The sequence below is a fragment of the Lissotriton helveticus genome, chromosome 12 (assembly GCF_964261635.1).
Source record: "Lissotriton helveticus chromosome 12, aLisHel1.1, whole genome shotgun sequence".
Lineage (NCBI taxonomy): Eukaryota > Metazoa > Chordata > Amphibia > Caudata > Salamandridae > Lissotriton > Lissotriton helveticus.
Genome location: NC_136073.1, coordinates 681145217 through 681172151, shown reverse-complemented (window position 1 = coordinate 681172151; position 26935 = coordinate 681145217).

Sequence of the window (26935 nt, the reverse complement as noted above, 5' to 3'; positions counted from 1 at the left end):
CGCAACGCACGTGTGGGGCCTGGGACGGCCCGAGAGTACCAAATTGATTGCGGGAAGGTACAGCTGAAAGAGAAGTGCACACGGGGGATCCCCTCCCGGATCAGAGTTGCAGCGTGCAGTAGGGCCGGTAACTGGGGGTGATACACGATCTGCTGGCAGAAAGGCACTGGGGCATTTCATCGGGCTGAAGGGGTGTACGAAGTGGCCACCGGCTAAATAGCCGCTTTGGGGGCAACTAACTTTACTGGACACACGCTAGCAGGGGCCTGTGATCTCCAATGAGAGGAGTCTCCACACAGCTCCGCTGCCGGGGGCTGTCCAACAGACATTGATTCAGGCCTCCTTGAGACACAACCTGAAGCCCTGAGCGTGGCCTGACTCGGTGTCTAAGCGCCGGACGTGGTGACAGGTGGAGGGTGACCGGTGGGGTACAGGGAACCAAGCTAATTGCTGCTGAGGCCCTGGGACCCTGTGGTCACGACTGTGGGACCGTACACTATCAGCAGCAGGTCTCGACTGCGCCAACCTAGATAGTATTGCACTGGACACGGAAGCGGCGTTGGGGTACAAGTGCGCTTGGGATGCCTGGAATAACCACTCCTCACCCGGGGAGCCCTTGACCCGTGGGAGCAGAAGTTCTACCAGTGCTTGCACGGAGTACCACGTGTACTAAGAAGCTCCTGCGGTCACAGTAACTGTGCCCTGATCTCCGGAGGACAGCCCATAGCTGGGACAAAGGCACGTGTTGACCCCCCCATACACGGCCACGGCCAGGCGGCCCTGAGCGGATACCCGTCTATGTGAGGTGCCTCCTGCGAAACCCGACAGGCCGGGTGAAGTAATTCACCGCAGGTGGCGAGGAGTAGCGACGGCGCCCACATCAGCGGAAGTGTCCTCTTGGAAACTTCATGATGGTGTCCGGCCGTTCGAACTGAGTGACGACCCAGACGAATTTGGAGAAGTTCGCCTGGCAGAAACAACAAAATGAAGACCGAACAGAGGTGGCACCACCGGGTGAGACAGCAGAGCCGTGGAATACGGTTCTGCTGGAGGCCATAACAGCGATACCGACCTCGCTCAAAGTGCGGATTGACACAATGGCCACGGATGTGGCACTGATTCGAGAGAACATGAAGAAGATAACAGAAAGGGTTTGTACAGTCGAGAATACCACTAAGGAGTTGGTCATGGACACCGCCCTGCTCCAGCAGGAAATCAAAGACCTCCGTTTCTCCCACGAGGCGATGGCCCTACAGCTGGACGATTACGAGAGGCGGAACAACGTCCACATTATTGGTGTACCGGAGCGCGTAGAGGGGCAGGCGGCAGATCTCTTTGTGGAGGAACTGGTCCTGAAACATCTCCAACCCAGAGGACTGTCCAAGTGCTTCACGATTGAAAGAGCTCACCGGGTGCCAGGGGGACGCCCGAAGCCTGGAGCTCCTCCAAGACCTTTACTGGCGAGGGTTTTCAACTTTCGAGATCGGGATGTCATATTGCAGACTGCAAGAGCGGCCCGCCACTTACCTTGGAGAACAGTAAAATCATATTTTTCCCAGACTTCACAATGAGAGTCCAGAAACAATGACGGGGTTTCTTGGAGGTAAAAAAGACTCTCCGAGACCAAGAAGTCAAATATGCAATGATGTTCCCCGCCAAGCTTTGTGTGGAAGCAAATGGTTAATCCCGGTTTTTCACCCGTCCGGAGGAAGCCTGGTAGTGGCTTGATGGCTGGCGCACAGTTGAAAGGAAAGACAAGAGGGCATTCTCAGCAGCAGATGATAACACTGACTGGCACCAACAGAGAAGATCCCCCCCGCATTCTGATACTGACTCCCAGGGACACGCGGGAGGGCGCTGAGACTGTGGTTGGTAAGATTGTTTGGGATTGGCACTGTTTTTTCCGGCAGCCTCATGGTCTCGGTGCCATGACCTCCTGAAGATGCCTCTAAACGGGGACAATAATGGGGGAGACGTAGAGGTGGATGCCTGCATATAACAATATCCTAACTGGGAGTTGGGTTTCCCCCGTTCTCTACGATTGTTCATGGGTGGGCGACATGCACTCTGCATGTTGGGGGTGACGGGCGGTTTTAGTCTCGCTGAGCAGGGGGGCAGGGAGGGGGGAAGTTTGGGGTCATGGGGGTAGTTTGAGTTTACGTTGTCTGGGGGCAGTTGTGGGGGGGCTACTTTGCAGCAAATCGCAGTAATTGGCTATGCAGTTCTAGCTTGGTGCGAAACTACACCTGGCATCGGGGCATTGAGATCAGTATCGCCACACAGTTCACTAATCTTACAACTCATGAAGCCGCAGAGCGTTGCAACATAATTGAGGCAGCACAGTGAGTCGCCACGGGGAGCCTTGCACACCGGGAACACTTGGTTCACTACATTGCACCGCTAGCAGAACCACTTGGCGGGAGGTCAGGGACTGGATATGGTTCTGTTCCAAGAAACCCATCTTATTGGTAACTCCTGTAAGGCCCTAGATAGGAAGGGTTATCGCATGATCACGCACTCGGGCTTTACCTCTGGGTCCAGAGGGGTGGGGATTCTCCTCCGGAAGGGCTGTCCTTACATGGTGCAAGACACGTGGACTGATCCGCAGGGTAGGTATGCAGCCTGCTCGGGCATCTGGGAGGGCAGAGTTCTTAATGTTATTTCAGTGTATGCCCCACCGGGTCTTCAATGCATGACACTGACAGACGTGGGTGCGATGCTTCTGAATCTACCCCTTGGTACGTTGGTGATGGGTGGAGATTTTAACCTGGTGATGGATGGCCAAATAGACTGGTCCCCACCCAGACGGGACTCTACACATGACTCGCAACTACACGACTTTACCAATGCTCTGGGGCTGGTGGACGTCTGGAGATGGTACCACCCCCAGGGTGCACTCTTCACGTTCCGCTCAGGTGTGCACGGCAGCCATTCACGGCTTGACTACTTGTTCACCCAAGCACAACACATTCATAACTTTACAAATTCAGCCTGCCTTGCGAGAGGTATATCTGACCACTCTCCGGTCGTAACTGTCTTCCTGGCTCACGGAGTGAGACAACCAGGCCCCATCAGGATTCAGCCATGGGCATTGAGGATCCCACAGGTCAGAGACAGCTTCGGAAAGACACTGATTACTATTTTGAGGAAAATACAGGATCGGTGCAATCGGCAATAACACTCTGGGGGGCATTTGGAGCAGTCATAAAGGGAAGAGCGTTGTCATTGATGTTAGGCCATAGGGCAGAGCGCAACCGGCGTGTGACTGAACTGGAAAAAGACATCCAGTCTCTTGAGCAATCTGTCTCACAGAACCCTGATCAAGATACTCAACACAACCTTAATATTAAGAGGCATGACTATAAGCAGCTGCTGCTCGAGGACGCTAACAGGCGTATCCTTGTCTCCCGTCATAGAATATATGAACAGGGCGCGCATACTGGAAAATTGCTAGCATGGCTGGAACGCAAAGAACAGTCGGCTAGATGGGTGTGCGCGATTAAGGGACCAGACGATGCTCTGATCACTGACTCTCCGGGCATTGTGGAGACGTTCGCCAAATACTCCGTACAAATTTACGAAGTTCCAGGGGATTCACAAGCGTCATTGGTGACAGAACTCCTTGCTGGGATCGTGGTCTCAATTGTCTCCCAACAAGATAGGGAGTCCTTGGATGCTGATTTCTCTGTAGAAGAGGTTTGGAAAGCAATTCAGGATATCCGGGCAGACAAGGCAATGGCAACGATGCTCGCTTCCCACTTATTGAATCTGTACAATGAATGCTATGAGACCGGCCTCCTCCTAGCCGACATCCGTGAGGCCCCCATTGTGGTTATCCACAAACCCGGTAAACCTGAGGACGAATGCACATCGTACTGGCCTATCTCATTGATAACAGTGGAGGCCAAAATCCTGGCCAAAGTGCTGGCTAACCGACTACTTCCGTATCTCACGGAATTGATTCACCCGGACCAGTCGGGGTTTATGTCAGGTCGTAACACAGCACAGAACCTACGTCGCGTGCATGGTGCTATTATTGGCCGCGTGGCGACTATAGAGGATGAAGCGATTTTGCTCGCGCTAGATGCGAAAATGTCGTTCGACAACGTGTCCTGGGACTACCTGTTCTCTGTTCTGACTTGCGTCAGTCTTGAGCCCAAGTTGATTTGGTGGGTCAGATTATTGTATACTCTTCCGGTCGCCCACGTCTCGGTGAACAACCATCGTTCGGGCTCCTTCTCTCTGTGTCGTGGCACGAAGCAGGGCTGCCCACTGTCGCCGCTCCTCTTCGCCCTGGCCCTTGAACCTTTAGCGGTCTGGATCAGGGGAGATCCGGGCATCGAGGTTTTAAGTGGACAGAGGAACACGAAGTCCGCATATTGCTCTATGCAGACGATATTCTTCTATATCTCACTTGGCCGGCGCGCTCACTTCGTTGCGTTCTTCACATTTTCCTCATATTCGGAGCCCACTCCGGCTACCAGATGAACTCGTCCAAGTCCCAGATGTATTCCCTTTGGGGAGAGCCACAGCAGAGTCCTCGGGGATTCACCATCCCAGTGGTGACCCAGGGATTTCGGTACCTGGGCATTTTTATAACAACTGATGAGGCAACCTTTTATGAACGTAACTTGTTGGGACTGCTGCAAAGGTTTAAAATTGATGTCACCCACTGGAAGACCCTACCTCTCACCCTTCTGGGCAGAGTTTCGCTATTCAAGATGCTCGCACTGCCACACCTTCTTTATGCCCTACAAAACACCCCCATTCCGGTCCCTGATTCCTACTTTTCGCAGATTGATGTAACAGTTAGCAATCTATTATGGGATAATAAACCACCTCGGATTGCCATGCACAAGCTCACTATGGGGTGGTACGATGGGGGCATCGGGTTGCCAGATATGCGCCTGTATTACCAGGCGTCTCAACTGGTCAACATTAATAAATGGGTGTTTGGATCTCATACAGACCCCAGCTTTAGCACTGATCTGTGGTTGATGGGGAAGGGAGGCTACAACAGAGCGTTATATTCAAACCCTAAGAAACTAGGGCTGACCGGTCCTACGGCCCGTACAGTGGAGGTGTGGCATGGGGCCCAGCGGCGGATGGGATGGAGTGGGCGCCTGACAAAGGCTATCCCCCTGTGGAAGCCCGACATCCTGAGGCGCCTCAGTGCGTGTGCCGGATTTGATAGGTGGGACATGATCGGGATTTCCAATGTGGGAGATATGTGGATTAAGAGCAAGAGGGCCTCGTTTGCAGAACTCCAAATCAAATATCAGCTAGCATCATCTGAGCATTTCCAATATCTCCAGATAAGTCACGCCATAGACAGCGCCCTTCCCACAGACACCCCCCTCCCGGAATCCTCTCCCCTGGAAGACAGGTTATTGCTGGACCCAATGAACAGCAAGGCTGTCTCCCTAACGTACAACAAACTTAACAACAGACCGGATCCTATGCTGAAATTGCGGACTAGCTGGGAGGCGGACCTGGATGTTATAACGGACAGGGCTGGATTGAAGCGCTATCCTCCCCACGCGAGGTAGCCATCCAGATGCGACTTAGGCTGGTCCAGCTTAAGATTTTACACCGTGTATACTTCGATGCTAAAGGCTAGGTAAGAGACCAGATACAAATTGTCTTTGACACTGCAATCAATTAGGCACATTTATACACATCATATGGGAGTGTCCCCACATACAACGATTCTGGATAGACGTTATCCGGCAAATGACTAGAGCCTGCGATAAACCCATACACTCATCTCCCCGTCTCTGCCTCCTCAACATTTGGGAGGCGACAGACCTTACTCACGCTGAACAACAGTGGGCCACCATGGGGTGGAGCATAGCGAAGAGAAATATTGCCCAGAAGTGGGGAGCGGATACTTTACCACAACTGCAAGAGTGGGCTGGGGACATGGACCATGTTATGGTTGCAGAGAAGACTGTATACACACAGTAAACTCCACACCAAAAGAACGTAGTGTGAATCCAACACTGGACCCAGAAAGCAAACAAAACAACCCTCATGTAAGGTAGTGTAATGTGACTACCACCCGCTTAATGACAAGAACGAACCTTGTGTAAAGAAACCCAAATTGTGGCAGCACTAAATAACTTGCTATAGAAGAAAAAAACAACAAGATAAATTCTAAGGAATGCAAACTCTTCTTCTTTTCCACTTGTAGATATATTAAACATGTACCCCATCACCGGTTAGCGACCTCTCACCCGAAAATTGTTAGACTAGAACCCCCCCCTTGCGTGAGGGTACCTATGCATGTAACGAGTGTTGCATACATGTATGCTACAAACAAGGATATATCAAAAGTCATACTGAAACTGCAGCCAGAGGACCTCACTAATTAGCACACGGGTTACTTGAGTAGAAACGTCCTCCATTGCATATCCAAAATTGCAGTGACGGAATGGCAAAGAAATATTAGCATTACCCAGGAAAAAAAAAACGAAAAGCAACCTTGCAGACTTCTGTTATCATTTCCACCCACAAGACGTGAGGGCAAACATGCCGAACGGAACAAACCCGAAGACCGAAGAAAGTCAAACAACCTGAAATGTACCTTTTCTTGAACCTTACCCATTTGAGCAAACAACTTGTGTGCAGGAAAATGAAATATGCTCAATCCGACAGTGAGCTTTGAAATAGGGAACTCCAGAGGTCCGATATCCGAGTGCTGCTTCCCACAAGATGGCGGCACGCAGCGGTGATGCACGCCGGGTGGATCACGGCATTTTCCAGCTGACAGGCATCCGACAACCGCTTGGCAGCTGAACATGGAGGACGTCATCACTGGGGATTCCTCAGCTGCTTTGAGTGACACCACGAACACGGTGAGGTGCGCACGCTATGTATAAAATTTAAACCGCAACAAAAATGGTTTAACCGGGCACACAGTGGGTATGACTTTAATGTAGAGGCAAACACAAAGTCTCCCCTCTGATGGCCCCCACTTGCTGCCGGCACCGAGATCACAAAATACTGTACAAAAGCCAGAAGAGGTGAAACATGCTAAAACATGGCAGTGAAACTTAGTGGTTCCAGTCCAAAGCGTGTACACAATCCACAAACGTAAGGGGAGAGAAGAGCGATGGCTCAGTGCAGAAACATCCCGATCCAGTGCACACACAATGACAAGGAAAGTGCATATCGATACTAACCATTAAAGATGACTCTCGTAAATTTAAGTTCCAAATATCAGTAAGCTGTACTCTCTTTGTAAGCCTCTGCAGAACGATGTGGCTGAATCACACACAAGAAGTAAAGTAAAAAAACAAAACAAAAAAAAACGCCTTGTCTAGACGGCTGTTTTAAACGTGCATGCTTGTAGCAACCACAACACCATTTGATCCAAATTGATGAGGAAAGTACCAAAAAAGTACTTGTGAGTTTACAGCAGAGTGGTACAACTTGTCAGAAAGCTCCAAATTCAATGAGAATGTCAATGTGTGCCGCAGCCAAATGAAAGTAGAATGTACCACAAATAATATGTGGAAGTAGTGAGGCTCACACCACTCACCCACATGGATCACAGTCATTTTAAAGAGTCCCATGGGGCATGTCCAGGCTGGGGCTGTCCATTGGCAAGGACACAGGTGGGGCTGGCTTGCCTGGAACTCCATTCTTTTTTTTTTTAAACAGATTTTTATTTGTCTGATCACACATAAAATGCATAGCCCTGAGCACCGGAGTCTTCTGTCAACATCAGTAAAGTAAGCATATCATCTGCAGACATTTACAGAACAAACTAACCCCCCCAACCCCACCTCCCCCCATTGCGCTGCTGCTAACAGAGAAATGAGAAATACGTGTATAGAAAACGTAAATAGTCAATTCAAGACACGTCACAGTATTACCAAATGTCCAAATGTCAAGGCGACGGGAGAGCCGTCACATCAGGCGGAGGGTCCAAGTCCTGCCCTCGGTACTCAGCCCATCTCTTCCAAATTTTAAAATGTTTGCCTGGGCACCCTCTGGCCAAAAATATGGGTTGCTCAAGTCCCATGCAAAAGTCCATACCATTTTCCCAGGCGGCCAGGGGCGGGGCATGTGGCGCCTTCCAGGCCCTGGCAATCTCCTAGCCAGGACGAGGCCCAGAAGCAGCAAATGTCGTTTGTACCTATTGCCCCCTATACCCTCCATAACATTCAGCAACGCCAACCTGGGGACTCGTGGAAGCACCCAGGCCAGCACCTCAGACAAGCATCGAAAGACACCATCCCAAAACCTCTGTAGTGCGGAGCATCCCCACACAGTATGAAGGAGTGTGCCTACGTCCGAACCACAGCGGAGACAATCAGGGGACCCCACCATACCCGCCCTCCATAAGCGCTGTCTAGTAAAGTACGCACGATGCAGGTATTTAAATTGGATCAAGCGCAAGCGAGTGGAAATTGCTGCTAACCGTGGACTTGCCAGAGCCTCATTCCAGTCCTCTTCCTCCAAATCCCCGAGATCCTCCTCCCACGCAGCCTTGAGTTTGTGTAGATCGGAGGAGCAGTGATGCACCAGGGTCTGATAGATACGGGAGAGTTTCTTATCGGGTAGTTCCCCCATAAACAATTTAGCCTCCGGCGGACTAAAATCAGGGAGCTGCTCAAGGTCGGCTAAGTAGGGCGTTAAGGCGTGCCAAAACTGTAGGTATTTAAAAAATTGAGATCGGGGCATCTTAAATTCGTTCTGCAAGTCCTGGAAGGATTTAAGGGTACATCCTGTCATCACATCGCCCAACGTTGAGATGCCTATAGCATCCCAGCCCCGGAAACCCAATAGTGCAGCTAACTGGGGCAGACGACCATTGGACCAGAGGGGAGTTTCCTGAGTGAGCACGTTCCACCAACCCATTCTACGCAGCGCTTTCCGCCAGACGCAAAAAACCACCTGCGTGGCCGAAGGAAGACACCGCCGGAGCACTGCCAAATACAGCAGCGTGTGGACCGACGCCGAACCCATGAGGAATCGCTACACCGCATAGGCCGGGTCACCCGGGTCACTATACCACCAGTCATTCAAGACCAACAGGTGGGCCGCCTGATAATAAGAGAGCACGTCCGATGTGGCCAGGCCCCCAGTATATGTTGAGCGGAAGCATGTCCGGAGCGCCACACGAGCAATCCCCCCCTCCCACATTAAGCCACTCAGTGCCGAGTTGACTTGTCGGAACCAGCTGTTCGGGATATGATAGGGGTGATTTTGTAGTTGGTACACGAGGCGGGGAAGCGCAACCATCTTGAAAATAGCCGATCTGCCATATATAGACAATGGCAAACGGGACCACCCCTTGATATCCTCGCGCGTACGAGTCCAAACCGGGGTGAGGTTACGCTTGCGGGAAACTGTAGCATCCTCTGATAAATACACCCCCAGATACTTCATACCGCCCGACGCCTTCTGGAGGTCCGATGCCCACGCCCGACCCGTCCCTGACCCCCGAGTATCCACAGCGTCTACTTAGCGGGGTTCATATATAGGCCGGAGGTTTCGCCAAAAATCTGCAAAATACGAAGTAGCCGCGGACCCGAGCGGTCCAAATCTGTAAGAAAAAACAAAACATCATCGGCGTAGAGCGCTATTTTATCCACCAGATCCACTGACCACCGAAGGCCTTTAAGTTGGGCATCGATGCTCACCCATGATGCGAGGGGCTCCATGGGGAGCGCGAATAGATAGGGGGATAAGGGGCAGCCCTGCCGTGTTCCCCTCTGAACTGAAAAAGAACGAGAGACAGCACCCCCGACTCGCACGGAGGCCGTAAGATCAGTGTATAACAGCTGAACATATGCCAAGAAGCGGGGGCCAAGATTAAGGCGTCGCAGCAGAGCAAATAAGTACACCCAGCTCAAAGAATCAAAGGCGTGATCCATATCGGCCAAAAAGAGCGCCGCCTGCTGCCCTAGCCCCTTCCAAGCGGAGATCGCGACGTGAGCGCGTCTGATATTGTGGCGGGTGGCCCTGCGAGGCATGAAACCGGCCTGATTGGGATGGACCAGGTCAGCTATGTATGGTTTAAGCCTATTAGCCAGGACCTTGGCCAGGACCTTAGCCTCAGTATTCAGTAGCGATATCGGGCGGTAGGACGCGTGGCTTTCAGGGGGTCTGCCCGGCTTCAAAAAGACCACGACCTCGGCATGTCTCCAGTCAGGTGGGAGCACCCCCTCGCGCACCTCCTCCATCACCGGTCGGAGTCGCGGACCCAGCTGCACATAAAAACGACGAAAGAATTCGGCGGGGAAGCCATTTGGACCCGGCGCCTTACCGGGGTTCAGCTCACCCAGAGCCGTGCCAATTTCATCATCAGACAACGGTTTGTCCAATAAATCCCACACTTCATCGGAGACAGCCTGCCGGGGGAGGTCATCAATACATTTCTGGACCATATCAACTGGCAAGCACTCCCGGGGCGCGTAGAGGCCCTCGTAATAAACAGCGAAGCTCTCCCCGATAGCCGTATGTTCAAGTATAGGTTCCCCACTAGGGCACATAAGTTGGGGCAGCGGTTGGGAATGGAAAGTGCCCTGACATAGGCGGTGCAACATTTTGCAGGATTTGTCCCCCCACTGGTACACCCGACTACTAGTGGCCAGCCAAGCCTGTCGCGCTTCCTCCATGAGAACGGCTGGGTACTCTTGCTGAGCAAGTACCAGCTGACGTCTGATGGGACCTCCATCCACCCCCCTACTCCTATGCTCTAAATCCTCAAGCGCAGCCTCGCGCCGCACTAAGTCTCTCTTTCGCTCCGTATGGGCTGCTGCGCACCAAGAAATATCTACACCCCGCAAAGTGGGTTTTAAGGCCTCCTAGATATTGGTTACGGAGCCAACATTGGACAGCAAGTAGTGATCTAGTTCTTTGGCCATGTGCTCCCGGTAATCATCCTGTGTCAAGTGCCAAGCAGACATACGCCAGCGAAACGACTGCCTGGCCGGGCCTATGAGGAATGTGAGGGCTACTGGGGAATGGTCAGACAAGGCTCTCTGTAAAAAAGCCACTGAGTGGATCCTATGGGCTAGCCCCCTCGGTACAAAGATGTAATCCAATCGAGAAAACGATTCATTAACTGCTGAGAAGTATGAGTAGTCCCTACATGAACCATGGCGATACCTCCACGTATCGATCCAGTCCAGACCTGTCACCAGAGCATGGAGTTTGGTGGTGGAGACCCCCCCACCACCTCCCCCAGCGACCGCCCCCCACGCCACCTATCACTGCCCAGGTCCATGACATCGTTCCAATCTCCCCCCACTATAGACAGGGCATCCGATATGGCGTCCCAAAGGGCCGTGAGTTTTTTAACAAGAGGCCACTGCAGAGGCGGCGGGGCATATACGCTACCCAGGGTCACCCTGTCCCCCCCGACCCTGCCCTGCACAAAGACATACCGACCCTGTGGGTCAGTCCAGAGTGTATCATGCACATAGGAGATCCTACGATGTACAAGTATAGCAACCCCCCTAGACCCCCTCACAAAGCCTGAGTGGAACACCTGTGTGTACCCAAATCGCTGGAGACATGGTACCTTAGTGCCTAGCAGATGCGTTTCCTGCAATAACAAGACATCCACCCCCGCCCTCTTAGCATATCGGAAAACCGCACCCCTCTTCACTTTGTCCAACACCCCTCGCACATTCCAGCTCAAAACACGCAAAGATACGGAACTCACCGGCCTACCGTCCCCCATAGCAGACATAGGGTCAAGTATGTATATAAATAACATGTGTCTTGGTGACTCAGCACATCAACAGCATAGCAAACACAGAGCAGCATAACATGCGCAAACATTCCCCCAACTCGAACCTAAAATAGCAACCCCCCCCCCCCCCCTCCACCCCCCACCTTCCAAACATGGAAGCACCTGTCGCGGTTGGAGCGCAGCCCGATCCCCAACGGTGGAACTCGAACCCCTCCTCCCAATCGATCCCCGAGCAACAACCCATAAACAGGGTTCTCACTCCCACCCACCCAAACCTACTGGGGCAGGCTCCAGCCCCGATTACCTAAGCACCTGAGCCTCTAATATTGCTGTGCACACAGTTCAGGACGAGAGTCTCATACATCAGGGAATGTCCTGGTGTCGCTGCTCCGGAGGCAGATCCCCCTGGCGGGACGTGGAGCCAGAGTGCAAGCTACGGCCAGATGTCGAGCCCCTGCGCCGACGCCGCTGACCCTGCAGGCCCCCACGGGCCTTCCCACTAGAGGAGGAATCCGATTCACCGCCTGGAGCCGTGGTGATGCGAAGTTTCACAGTCTCATCCATCTACTGGAAGACCTCCTCGGGGGAATCGAAGAACAGCGTGCGGGACTCGTAGATGACCCGCAAGCGTGACAGGTAGAGTAGAGCATACTGGATGTTAAGGCCCCGGAGGCGGGCCTTAGCTGCAAGGAAAGACTGGCGTTGCTGTTGCACCAGCCGCGTGTAGTCCAGGAAGATGAGTATGGTGGCATTGTTGTACGTGAGGGGGGCCTTTGACCGTGCATGTCGCAGGATGGCGTCGCGATCAGCATAATTCAAAAATTTCGCAATGAATGGGCGCGGGCGCGCCCCGGGAGGGGGTTTCTGCATGAAGGCCCGATGAGCCCGCTCCACAACGAAGCAGCGGGATAGAGCGTCCAAGGGCAGCCAGCCCTCCAACCACTGAGCCAGAAAGCGCTCTGCGTTGTTGCCCTCACAGTCCTCCAGAAAACCAACGAAACGGAGGTTGTTCCGCCGAGCACGCCCTTCTGCATCCTCAACCCGCATGGCGAGGCCCTTTCGAGTCTTTTCCATGGAGGCAACCTTTTTCTTGAGCACAGACACATCGTCCTCAATTTCGGAGACGCGAGTCTCCGTGCTGGTGATTCTTTCAACAGCATTCTGTAGATCCTGGCGGAGCAACATAACGTCAGATCCAACAGCCCCAATCTTGGCGTCAAGCATGTCCCTTGATTGCGTAATGGCCGACATTAATGCTGCATTGTCGGGCACCGCGTTGTGCGGCCCTCCACCGCCTGCCGCTTGGCCCGCCTCTGTAAGTTTATCAAGGGTCCCCTGCTTAGTATGTCCACCACCGGCTGCACCCCGCGTCATGGTGCCCATAGATGATATGCGTGGGATGGAGCTCCTCACTGCGACACCCGTCAGCGCCCACACACCGGAGATCCGAGGGGACAATCTGTAAGGCCGCAGGCCAGATCACCACTCCAGACAGGGGACCCCACCTCCGTTGGCGCGCTGTGGCCCGAACCGACCACCGATGCACACCCTCAAGGGTCCCCGTCGTCGCCGCCCCCGGCCCGTGGCGCCCAGAGCCCAGGAACAGCCACTCCAAAGCACTGCGGCCAGCACACCCCCAGTCACCACAGCCCGATGAGGCTGCCGAGCGCCCTGCTACAGGGCCAGCACCACTCCACCAGCCAGGATATATGGAAGAGAGGAAGGGGGGGGAATCGAGCGGGCGCCCTCACCCCCAGGTCTCAATCCCCAAGCCCCTCTGCGACCAACTCACCACTGCCGGCCAGGTCAGCACAAGGAGTCCACGGCCACGAAGCACCAGCCAGCCGCCTCCACAAGCCACACAGCACAGGATCCCCCAAAGGCGGCACAAGTCCGGCGAAGCACTCCAAGGTCCAAGGGGGGGGGGGGGATGGGAGTGGGGAAAAACCAGCGCCGTCCCCATGTATCCGCCGCAATCCTCCTCACTGGGCCTGTGAAGCTGCAGCTTGCTGCCCGGGAGACCAGAAATGGCCACTGCCCCCACCAGGCCACAAACAAAGATCTGTCCAGCCTCACCCAGGGCCACCTCCGTCCCCAAAGTCACCAGATCCGCAAGGCTGCTGCCGCACTTCCCACAGCGACGGGTTGATTCGGCAAGATGGCCGCCGTCATCCGAAGGGCAGGCCTGCCCGCTGCAGCCACCTCCCCGACACCACACGGCCGGTTCAGGCGGTCCGGTTCACCGCGGGAGGCTTGGTAATGCTGCCAGCCGCCACGCGTTCCTGCGGTCAGGACCCCCCCGCGGCAGGGGCAGTGGGGCCGGAAGAGCTCCGCGGCCCCCGGGGCACCAATACCCTGCCGCCGGCGCGATGGTCACCTCCCCGGCAGGGCGCGACACTGCAGGTCCCGGGCGAGCACCAGGCCCCACCTCTGCCGCAGATCACTGTGCAGCGCCCCAGCAGCCCCAACAGACAACCGGGGGTCACCCATGGAGAGCACTGGGTCTCCGGAGAACAGCTGGTCGGAAAAACGTGCTCAGATCAGGATAAATGCCAGGATATTTATGGGGCTGGCCGGAGTGAACCTAAAACGCTGCCGGCCAAGCCGCGCCCCGCCCCCTGGAACTCCATTCTTGACGCTTGAATCTTTGTTTCTCTTGGTTTCTTTGGGTTCTGGTTCATCATATACATACCATGGACAGGTTCTTGAAATCTTGAAGCACGCTTGAGTCTTGGTCCAGGTCGTCGCCAAAATATGTTGTACCTTACCAGACGCAGCAGAGTTCTATTTCTCGAGTTCCTTTATTAAGATCTGGGTGCAGGATGGCATTCTAGTACAATAAGTTGGTTTCCATGTACATCTGCTCTTCAGCCTGGTGATCCTTATACTATAGCATCTTCAGCTCTTACACCATCCCCACCAGGAGCAGCCTGCCTGCTGCTCAGCCCATCTCCAACTGTCACCACCAATCCACACAGGCACCCAAGCATTCCATACATCACAGGCACACCAACATTCCAATACCAACTCTCACTCTGGCTGAGCAGCAGGGAGACAGCTAGGCTGGGAAACATATACTAATACAATCAGGATATAACACTTTGGCTGCCAATTTACTACACCACAAAGTGGAGCAGGGATGGCGATTGCTTGCATTTGAGGAAATATTCATGTCTACACTAGGCACTGTTCCTCTACCCTGAAGGAAGAGCTTACAAGCAAATAGCATCCAAAGGCATGCAAAGTATATACTCTGAACTAGAGCAACCCTCCAACTTGCTCAATCTATTCAAAGAATTGAACCACTCATAATACATACCTAGTCCTCTCAAGAAGAGAAAGAAAACTGCAATGAATACACTGGTTAAGAAAAAAACATAGAAGTGTATAAATGTAACAGAACCCCCGAGAGGGTATCACAAGAGGAAAGAGGAAAATAGCAGGTATTAGTTCATTACCATAGTCCTTAAGAGAACATAAAATGAAGTCCAATAAGGACTAAGCTGTATATCAGACAGATCTATAGTATAGAAATTGACTACAAAAGTAGTATTTCTGAAGAGCTATACAATAGCAAACCAATACTCCTTGTAGAGTAAGTCAAAAACCCAATAAGGGGTAAACCTCTTGAGACCAAGCTCTTATTCAGAGTAAAACAAAGAATAAATAACCAGCTACATAGTTGTAAATGCCATCCGGAGATTAAAAAAGTCAATTCCGGAGACAAATCTCATATGCAAAAAGTAGTGCTTACTCTTCAAAACTACAAGACATAGCAGAGGGAGGACATGATCCTGAAACATAAGAACCACAGATGTTGATACATAAGAAATAAACAAAAGACCTGATACGGTCAAATTACATATTGCCAGCAATGAGGCGTTGTAACGCAGAATCAGCATGGCTGTGAAATAAACAGACTCCATCAAAGAGCAAGTCTTTGAAACTCTCCCGAACATCATCAGGAAATCTGGACTCACGCAACCAAGCATGTCTACGGAGAGCAATTGATCGAGCCATAGCTCTGCCAATAGATTCTGTTGTATCCATCGCCGATTTAATATTTAATTTTGCCATCTCACGGCCATTCTGCACAAGCTAAGAGAATTCAGCCCTGACCCCTTCTGGAAGGGAAGGAAGAAGTTGGTTGACAGAGTCCCACAGAGGACTTTCCTAAGACACAAGATGTGTCAACGACCTCAAGGCCAAACTAGTTGATGCAAAGATATTCCGGCCACACATCTCCAACCACCTAGACTCTCTACCTGGCGGAAGCAAGGAGAAACCTCAAAACTTGGCGAAGCTGTAGCAGTTTGCACAACAAACCCTTTAACAGTAGGGTGTCGAGAAAGACGAGCAGGATCCTCTGGAGCAGGGCCATGAAAATGCGAAATGGCACGATCAACAGAAATACCTGACATCAGCCTTACCCAAGTACCCAGGAGAATGTTGTACAGAAACTCTCCATAAGGTAGTAAAGGTTCAACACCTGTGACACCATGACGAAGCAGATCTAATAATGGATCAGATGACATAGTCACCGACGGAAGCTGCAATTTTAATATTCCAGCAGCTATCTTAATAGTCTCAGCGAAAGCTGCACTGGCCTCCGTCGCCATTCATGGTGGAGAAAGCAGATCATAATTAAGAGACGGTGGCAGACTACTGTCTCCACCAAATGTTGCCAAAGAACCTCCTACCTGAGGCTGACCAAGACCAACCAAGTGGTCGAAATCATCAGTATCTGCATAGTCTTCTTGCAATACTGGAGAAATAGCAACATAACCAGTTTCATCCTCAATTTGTAAAAGTAGAAAGTGCAGGAACTGCAGTGGCTATAAGCGGCGTCTCTAGTGCCGATTGACATCGGGGCGGCGTCTTATCGACGTGCACCATGAATGGGGTCTACGTCGTCGACCGGCGTCGTGGTGGCATCAAGACCACCTCATCCAACACCATCGACGTCACAAGGAGAAGCCGCACAGGGCTGTGTCCTGACGTCATAATGACTCCAGGTACAGAACCGAAGTCCTTGACTGGCGCTGAGGAAGAACCCGCCGGCGTGCTCACAAAGAAAGTCCCTTCAACCGCCTTGGGGCATATCAAATTCTGCACTCAAGTCTAGAAGGATCAATGCTGCTTAACCTCCTTTATCTGCAATTGGATATGAATGTTTAAATTAGGAGAGCATTTGTGATACCAACACCGAGACTCTGGGTCATCAACCCCTCTTCGCATTTTCCTGCCATCAAGGATAAAAGCATCTTTGAGAAATTAACCTTTACTTTTTCAGAGACAAAATTACTAGTCCCTCTGTGAAATGCTGGAGGCAGCACGGTGTTGGATCCACTGTGAGCCATGTTAAGTGGGCTTGCTTTAAACTGCATTTTCTGGTAAGTGGTAGTTAGAACTATAGCAAAGAGAGTGGGATTCCCAATCCTGGATGATCCTGAACTGGTGATCGCCGGATTCATTGGCTGCATAGGATGAGATTGCATTTTGAATACCATCGACCAGCTTTTACATTTAGTGAGTCTGGTTATCACCAGATCCTGGACAAAGGCTGCTGGTCCATCACTGGAAATACAGTAGCTGAAACCTTGGGGTGGAGCGGTTATAGTGACACAGTGACCCTTGGCCAGTCTTATAAATCATCAGGACACATTTCTACAGCCTGATTCTTGTTTATTTTTATGGTGCCTGAAAAGAGCCAATAAACTTGTCCTTCAAGATTGAAGGCCCTGAAATTCTTTCATTAACTCCTTGATCATTTCCTCTTCCTCATTTGAAATAATAGCAGCTGGAGGCGTTGGCAGTTTCTTGGACAATGTTCCTGCTATAATCTCTCACTGATTGGAGGCTTCTTCTGCCTTTTGTTAGAAGGGTGTGTGAAGGTAGTCAGAAAAGAGAATTGTATTATGGCGGGATGCCATTCATGTTGTCTTTTTCTGCTGTGGACCCACAATTACCACAGTAAAAATATGCAAAATAGATACATATGCAATTTTACGTTCATCTCTTTACACATTATTTTGAATCTCAAATGAGATTTATCCTGGCAAACTTGAAATCACTTACTTGCATGTCTTTTTACCTATATAGTGTAATGTTGAAAAGTTAGGGTTCAGTGCTGTAAAATCATTCTTTTTTGGACCCGTTTTCTCGTCTTTAACTAGAAACAGTTATTACCCTTAATAGCAATTTTAAAATTATGTTTATAGTAAATGTCTAATTTCATTAGAAAGCAATTTCTTGTGTGCCTACTTAAAAAAAGTCAGACTTTAACAGAGTTATGGATATTAGAGAATAAACCATTGTAAATATTGTACTGTTTTAAAATGTACAAGCCAATACCCGAACTGAAATTGAAAATACAATTTTATATTGACTTCATAAATATTGGTGTTTCCTTGTTGCCAGTGTTGAATTGCGTGTGATAGTTTGTATGACATCTGTATGTATGTAGGGTGAGCCAGACTGGGCCTGAGAATGGGTAATTAATGATGGGTGCTGGTATGTCGAGCTCTGCTTAGTTTTAGTAGTTTGAAAGTGGGTGCACAAGTCCTCTGAGGACTTCCACATACAAATAGCTCTTGAACTGTATTAGGTGCTTCCTGTGTTCAAACACTGGATATTAGATAGTCAAGTTAACCAGTCAATGGAACTTTGAGACTAGTTTGTCACTATATACATTTGGGGTAGGATATCTTTGAGTTAGGAATTTTGTAGTGTGATGGTGATATTGCATTGTTATGTTGCCATTGAAAATCTAAAACTAAGGGCAGACATGTTATAGAACCCAGGATTGTTCACCAATCACTGACAAGCACGAGACATCTAAAAAAACTAGAAATCTGTGAGTTCCTGAAAGTTTGATACCTTAAACTCCCCATAGACCCCAATGTTAATTGCATTATAGTACCATACCACAGAGGCGCCATAAATTGATTTGCGGTTTTATCTCATTCCCAGGAAGCGATAAGGCCTTCTGTGTTTTCTAGCGCTTCTTACTTCTAACTGTTCTTCCTGTTGCCATTATAAATAAAGATCTACACTCTTTAAAGGTGCAGTTCCAACAGGACAGTGACCTTTACGAGGGTTGTTAACTTGTGCCACAATAGAACAGAGATTAAAATCCTCACTTTTTTGAGGAAATCGTCACAGCTTTACCACTCTACTGTTAGAGAGCCAAACTCAAACAATGCAGGAGTACTCTGAGGCATCAGCAGCTACTCAAGAGAGCTGCCCAGCAACCAATGTTGGGCTGAGCACCTACAGAAAAGGCCAAACACGTGGTTACTGGCCTTGCATTGGTTTTTTAAAAATGTTCTCCATCATATTAGCTAGCGAGATTCAATAGGTACTTGGGCACTTAACCCCTTCGCCATGGTGTGAATTTCGCCGCAGTGCAGGTGGAGCTAGGGGCGAGCGCAGTGCTGCGGTGCTCATGACGGAACCACGGGGCCATGAGTCACGAGCGGCATGTGCTCATAACAGCGTGGTTCCGTCATGACCCTGCCCGCTCATTAATTTGTCCGCACAGGCGGGTAATTAATGCTGCGTGGGCTGAGCAGCAGCCGCATGACGGAACCACGCCGTCATGAGCACACGCCGCCCGTGACTCATGACGGCGTGGTTCCGTCATAAGCACTCAACGGGTTAATAATTATTTTTTTCTTGCAAAAATAAGTAAAGAACTTGGGAATCATCCATTGAGCGTAGCATTGGGGCACTTTATCAATTTATAAAACATTTTTTCTGAATGTCATTCTTTCTCAAAAACCTTTGATGATTTTTTTTGTATCCTAATTTAAAAATGGATCTTTAGTGTCATAGAAAATGTTATATACATTGTATATTAAATTATGTTATTTGTTAACAAATCCATACAATCTAATAGTAACCTAAAGGAAAGACTTGTCATTCCCTAGAATTTCATTAGCCGCATATAAAATGAAAATGGACAAAAGGTTTTTAAACTGTGTTAAAGGATTAGCTATCAGAAAAGGGACAAACATTTTGTCTAGGCCAGATGTCTCCAACAAGTAGCGAATGAGCTACTAGTAGCTCTCCAGCTACCTGGGAGTAGCTCTGCTGGTTGCAGACCAGCATACTAACATAAAATGTTTTGCGTGGTTTAATTATATGTATAGCAAAATTGAAACGCGTGTATTCAAGACAAAAAACGTGTGTATTTTCAAAACTCATAAGCTGATGTTTGGGAAAAATTATTGCATTTTCAAAACAAATTTAGAGTTATTATATGAGTTGGAGAGATTTATCACTCCTATTATTACCTTGGTGTTAAGGGGATTGCATCTTTATCTTTTAAGCATTAACCACGTACAGTAATTTCAAATTGCCAAGATCTGTTTTTACATTCCATTTGGTGGTCACAATCACATCACTAAATTAGTAGATCAGGTTGATTTTCAATGAGCATAAGTAGCTCTTATTACAGAAAAGGTTGGAGACCTACACCAACTAAAACAAGCATTGGCATAGCCAATAGGTCTCGCTTTTGGGACCTTCTAAGTATTTAGTTATGCAGCACAATATCCTTGGTGCAACAACATCAACAGTTGCATGGCTAAACACTTATAAGGTCCCAAAGGCGAGACCTACTGTGCAGATTTTTTCACCACATACGAATGTCAAACTCTGCTTGCTCTTTCCTAGTGAAGGATAGCATGCCAAAACACCAGAAAGGAAAAGGGAATGGCTGGAGTCAAGAAAGACTTTTAGCAGCAGTCTCTTTCAAGATAGGTAGGTTAGTCGCCTCAGAATACATGCAGGTGCACAGTCGCTGCCTAGACTGGTTCTCTCTGGTGTATGCTGGTAAATGTAGTAATCTTTCCTATCCCTTGGGGTAAATGTTGCATTTTAAAAATATTCATTCATTCACCAACCACACAGTACGAACTTCACTCTCAGGCAGAGCACATATATTACAAGCACAGAACAGCCACTGAGCGTACGGCAGCTGTGCCAACTTAACAGCACCAAGATCACACAGCAATGGGAGTGATAAAAGGCAGACGGAAGGGGTAAAGATAAACACGATCAAGGGCAGGGGTGGGGTTGGCAGATTAGAGAAGAAACAGGTGGGGCAGAGGGGTTAAAGGGAAGAGCAGCAACACGGATAGGGAAGATGGCCTGAAAACACTATTAGTAATAACGTGAGTGCCTAATTTAATGTGAGGGGGAGAGCTGTATGTCTCCGTGACGGACAAAAAAATAAATTGTAGAAAAAAAGAATCCAAGTGTTCAGAGCCTTAAGTAAATGCTTAAACTAATAAGAACAGGGATACAAGCGGAAAATGAAACTGACGAAAACAGAGGGGGAGAAGGGAGGGGGAGTGCGAGCAGAGGAGCCTGATTACAGCAATAAAAACAGAGATGGCAGCTGAGCACGTGCACGCGCTCATAAACGCAAGCTGGAGGCCAGCAAAAGCCTCTGGTGGCACTTTTAAAAGCCACTTACTAAATGTCTCGAAGAGACAGTGCAGCATGCGCTGTCTCAGGCGAGACCTAAAAATAGGTAAATGAATGGCTCTACGTGTGGTGAAAAATTATTTATTGCTATAACGAGAGAGATTTGGGAACCAACCAGTGCCTTTGGTTGAAATCCTTATTTTCTATTGAAAAATACATCAAGGACGCTAACTTGCCTTGAATGTCCAGAAAGGACCACTTGGTTACGCATGTAAGGGGCCAAGCTATCGATGAGTGTGTATGGACACATTTTTAAAAGAGGTAAAGATATTTAAATTAACAAATGCTGCTTTGCAATGTGCTATTTTACTTTTACTTTGTGTGTACTACACTCAATTTCATTGTAACTTTTATACCGTTAAAAAAATGAACAATTACGAGTGTTCTGTTTAAACTAATGATGCCCAAACTGGCACTGATAAATCTAAACACATACAAAGAGAAAGCATACCTATAAGTCATTTTACTGGCCTCAGAGCATAAAGGCTAAGCTGGGAACTAAAATGTACTCACTTTCAGTAACGATCTTACTGGTGGATACTCTATACACCTGCAGACTCCTCACCTTTTCAGTATCTCCAGGTGGACTGGATTTGGAAACTTTCCAATAGCTTTCCTGCGCCAGTAGGTGGCACTCCCCCATCTCGGCATTGGTTGCAGCACAGATGTTATGTCACTGGAGCCATATAGTGGCACAACAGTGCCGGGAGGTCAGTTCTTTGTCCATTTTTTACTGAGCCCTAAGAGAGAGAGGTGAATAAAGCTTAGATCAATCAAGCTAATGCAATGTTACATTACTAAAGTGAAACCTCGAGAGGAGAAAATACGTGCCGGTTATGCTTCTTTCTTTGTTCCGGCACGCTGGGGGGGCAAGGGACGCCCGTCAGGGGGCCTTGCAGTCTGGGTGGGTGTACACCTGGGCTGTAAGGCCAAACATCTGAATACTATGTCAGAGGATGTCCAGTGTGTTATTCTGGAGTGGCCCAATGCATCCAAGCTTGCACTGGTCAATGTGTACTCTAGACCAGTGAACATCACCGGTGAATCAAGAACCATTGAGGAACTGTCTTTATTCTTGAGCTCATTGCCTAGTGGTACCCCTTTCGTGGTCGGAGGCGATTTTAATTGCCACTATGAGCCTCTACCAGGTTTGATCGAGGGGGTAGCCTCTGATGAAGATGATCAATGGGTAATACGATCAACGTCGGCTCCTTCTCCAAGGGCATGGACTCCATTGGCCATTCAAATCACGGCTCTAACTCTTAAACATTCTATCAAAGCCTGTAATGGACGAGTCCCATCAGATATACCCCCAAAATGTACATTTAACAAGAAAGGGCAGGAGTCGCGCCTGGATTATATACTGGTCGAAACTCGTTCATGGTCTAAAGTGATTGATTTTAAGGTCATTGAAAGGAGCGAGAGTGACCATAACCCATTAATCTTGGAAATACACTCTCCTGGTATTGTTATAGAGAAGATTAGTGGCAACGACCTGCCGCATTCGAGACTGGTTCTATCCAATGATAGACGTAGAGTCAAGTGGGCTTACCTACTGTCACATCCGGAGAAGGTTTGCGAGCTTTATGACCGAATTATCCCCACTCTCGAAAAAGTTAGTGAATTAACATCTGGCCCACATTCTCCTGACATGCATAATAGGCTTGGAATTTTGCACGGTCAAATAATTAATGAGCTGGAAGATGTGTTCAATCCCAGGACTATGAAGAAACTGTCCAAGGGAAAAAGATCTTCATGGTATAATGCCGCCTGCAGAAAGGCAAAGGCCGATCTAGTGTCCGCCCTAAAAAAGAACAAAGATAGAGCGGTTATTCAGGCCATGAGAACTGACGACAAGAGTCAAGTCCAACTCGCGAAGGAGGAGTGGGATCGCGATAACTGGACACAATTAACTGATGCTCTTGCAGTCAGAGACTCGCGTAGATTCTGGTCTATTGTATAAACTGGGTCTGATGAGCCGTTCACGGCCGTTGAGGCTAATATATCAGCTAATGTCTGGGAAGATCACTTTCGGACTTTGTATGCTGGTGATAACGCCGACTCGGAAGGGGAATTGGGCGGGGGGTTGCGGCTGAACTCTATCCCGCAAATTAATGGCGATGATTTTACCATAAAAGAGGTCTCTGCTGCAATTCAAAAACTGGCAGCAGGGAAAGCACCGGGGTTGGATAAACTCCCAGGCGACCTCTTTAAGCATGAACCTACAATATGGGCTCCGTATCTGCTGGTGATTTATAACGCGATCCAGAGGGGCATGTCGGTACCAGGTACTTGGCTAGGGGCAAGATTGTCCGCATTTTCGAAAAGGGTTCACCTCTGCTCCCAGCCAACTGCAGGCCTATTAGCCTCATCGACGTGCCCCAAAAGATCTTTGGGAGGCTGATCCTCGATCGCTTCCTAGAGTGGACGGAGGAGAACTCCATATTCAGAAAGAACATATCTACAGTTGACCAAATCTTTCGCCTGTCTATGCTGTTTTGGAAAACTGTCACAATCGAAGGGGGGGAGCCTGTATACGGTTTTTGTGGACCTCCGTGCGGCCTTCGACCTGGTGCCAAGGGGCAAGCTGTGGACCGTGCTCACGGAGATGGGGATTCCTTCCCATCTCCTGAACATTCTAATTCGGCTCCACCAGGAGAATTTCGCACGAGTAAGGTGTGGGAGGAATGGAGTGTTGTCTGCCAAGTTCCCCGTTGGCAGAGGGGTAAGACAGGGGTGCGCCCTAGCACCCACCCTGTTTTGCCTCTACGTCAACGGGGTAATTGACCACCTAAACGGGATAACTAACATCGATGCCCCTAAGCTTGCTGGCAATAGGGTGCCCGCAATTATGTTTGCGGACGACACCCTGCTGCTGTCGAAATCCCCTATGGGGATTCAACGGGTGTTGGAAGGCTTTGAGGCATTTTGCAAGGAGCGGGGGTTAGTAATCAACGCTCTGAAAACAACATTTATGATTTTTAATCCCCCAGCAACTTCTCGTCCCAACCCGAGTATAGGCGACAACAGGTTGGAAAGGGTCCAGATTTTTGAATATTTGGGGGTGACCTTAAATGAAAACATGACCTGCGCCCCCCATCAAATTAAATCCCGCCTTAAACTGGCCCAATTATCAGGTGGCATTTTCAAGCTCCCCAACACTTCAACAATTAAACCTATCCGACCACCTATTGAAATCTATAAAATGCAGGCCAGGGGGGCAGCTGTATATGGTGGTGAACTCTGGGGACATGAGTGCAGATCTGAGATCACTGTCACAGAAAACACATTTTTGAGGCAACTTTTAGCTTTGCCTTCTAGCACCCCCTTGCTGCCACTGAGGCTTGATATGGCCCTTAGACCAATAGATGAAGTCCTCGGACTAAAACCCCTAACATTCTGGAGAAGGCTCTGGAGTACACCTGAGCTCTTCAAATATAGGCAGGAACTATTAGAAATTTTAAGGCTAACAAATGTGGGCAGAATTCCATGGTTCAACTATTTTAAAAAGGAGTTGAGAAAGCTGGGAATCTCGTAACTGTGGTCTGATCCGGAGATAGCCTGTACTGGGATCTCACGCAAGCACCTAGCTAAACTCTATTATGAAAGTAAATTAAGGTCTTCAATACAGAGTGTGCAAAGTGGAACCCTAACTGATTCCTTTTTAAAAGAAAAAGATTTTTATGCATTTGAGTCAGTGCTGGATGATATTTTTCCCATTTTAACCAGAAAGCTCTACTTACAGTGGAGGTATGGAACCTTGCCAGTTAGAGCTTTTACTGACAAGTGGAGTACCCCCACTGTAAAATGTTGTCCTGGCTGCAATCATGAATTGGAGAACGACCTGCATATTATGTTTTTCTGTCCAACTTACAAAAAAGCAAGAAGGTACTGGCTTGTGCCGTTGTGCAAAAATTTGGGTCTAAATCATTGTATGCAGGCATATAGAATTCTAAAAACGGACTTATCCACTGTTATAGTGTTTGCTGTAGCCAAATTTTATAACCAATGATTAATTTTTTAACTTTAGTACATGCTCTATCGTATCTAATTTTATAATTATAATAGATTGTTAATGATGAATTGTAAGATGAATAGTTCTGAATATGTTCTGTTTGATGGGAATTTTTATCATCTTGCTATTTGTGTATACTTCTGTTTTTATGATGATGTTTGTATCTTTTATGGCTAAGCTAGCCGAAATAAAGAGAATAAAGAAAGAAACCTTATTAATTACCAGATGCCTATGAACATCCTTGAGAACTGGGAGGAGGGCGGGATTGGTGAGGTGGATAGTGTATCTACCTCAAAGATCCTCACCAAAGGCAAGTAACATTTTCTGCTGAAAGGTTTCTTCCATCTGCAGATTCCTCAGCGTTTGAATAGATGCCACAGCTGTACCCCCTCCCAGGTTTTGGGCCTGAAGGATTGGTCAGACCAGACAATCCAGCAGCTCAGAATGCACGAATGGCTATCCCTTCCTGCTTCAAATCCAAGCAATAATGCTGCTGGGACAGAAAAGGTAAAGACGTGTATCCCTGCCCGGATTGCCCAACTGCACTATTTTCTGGATCCCTAATGATGAGCACAGATTCTTTTTTAACACAATCTTTATTGCATTTAAGGAATTCACATCTCTGATGTCCCTTTCAGAATAGCACAATAGGCAATGCATTACAGAAAAGTCATTGCACATGAGAAAAGTCACATATGCATTTAGCAGGCTTCTGTTCAGGAAAACCACTGCCACAGGATTATCCTGCACTAGCTCTACCCTCTCACCCCCCAACCAACTTGTCAAAGTCACCCATCTGCGAGTCCTAGTGCAATAGATCAACATCAAGAATCCTATGTGGAAGCGCTGGTAAGTGGCTGCAATGTCTGCATAGTAATAGAGGAGTACCAGGCTATAACTGGGGCTCCGCAGGTAGGGGCCGATAAGCATGTCAGGCAGTGGTGTGTAAAAGAAAGGTGCCCTACGCACATAGACCAATAGTGTGAGAGGACGTAAGAAGGGGATTAGATTGGGCAAGATACTATTGCATGTATAGCTACAGCAACATGCATATTACTCCTCTTCAGAGGCCTTGTCTTGTAGCTTGAACCTTTCTAGAAGGGCGTCCCATTCGTGTGAGATTGGTCTTCTAAGAAACCCTCATTGTTCCTCCAGCCGTATTGCTCCACTCTCTGTCTGTCCCCAGTGTATGACCTCCTCCCACCAGACATTCAGTTGTGGAGCACTCTGGGATTTCCAGCATCTGGTTATTAGCAACTTTACCAGTGAGAATGCCAGATCAATAAAGCGTAATGCCAATTGGAGCTCCTTGGTTTAGGATATAGTCCTAATGGACATCGTGCTGGGGTATCCCATGATGAGATGCCAGACAGAGCTGTTAACGCTGTGGAGGTCTCTGCCCAACAAGCAGCCAGTGATGGGCATGACCATAGCATGTGCAAGAGATTGGCATCTGCGGTAAGGCAGCAAGGATAAGTGGAAGGGGCAGACAGAAAAATATGGCTGACTATGTGGGGTTAGGTACGCTCTGTGTAGAATGGAGAATTGGATGAATTTAAATCTCAAGTTATGAGAGATGTTTGCGGTATACGCTCAGAGTAGCCCAATCCTTGTCTGAAAGCTCACAGGATAGATTTTTTTCCCATTTAGCTCTCATGGAAGAGAGTGATATCAGGAGATGGGATCGAAACATGTGGTATAGCCAGCGTACT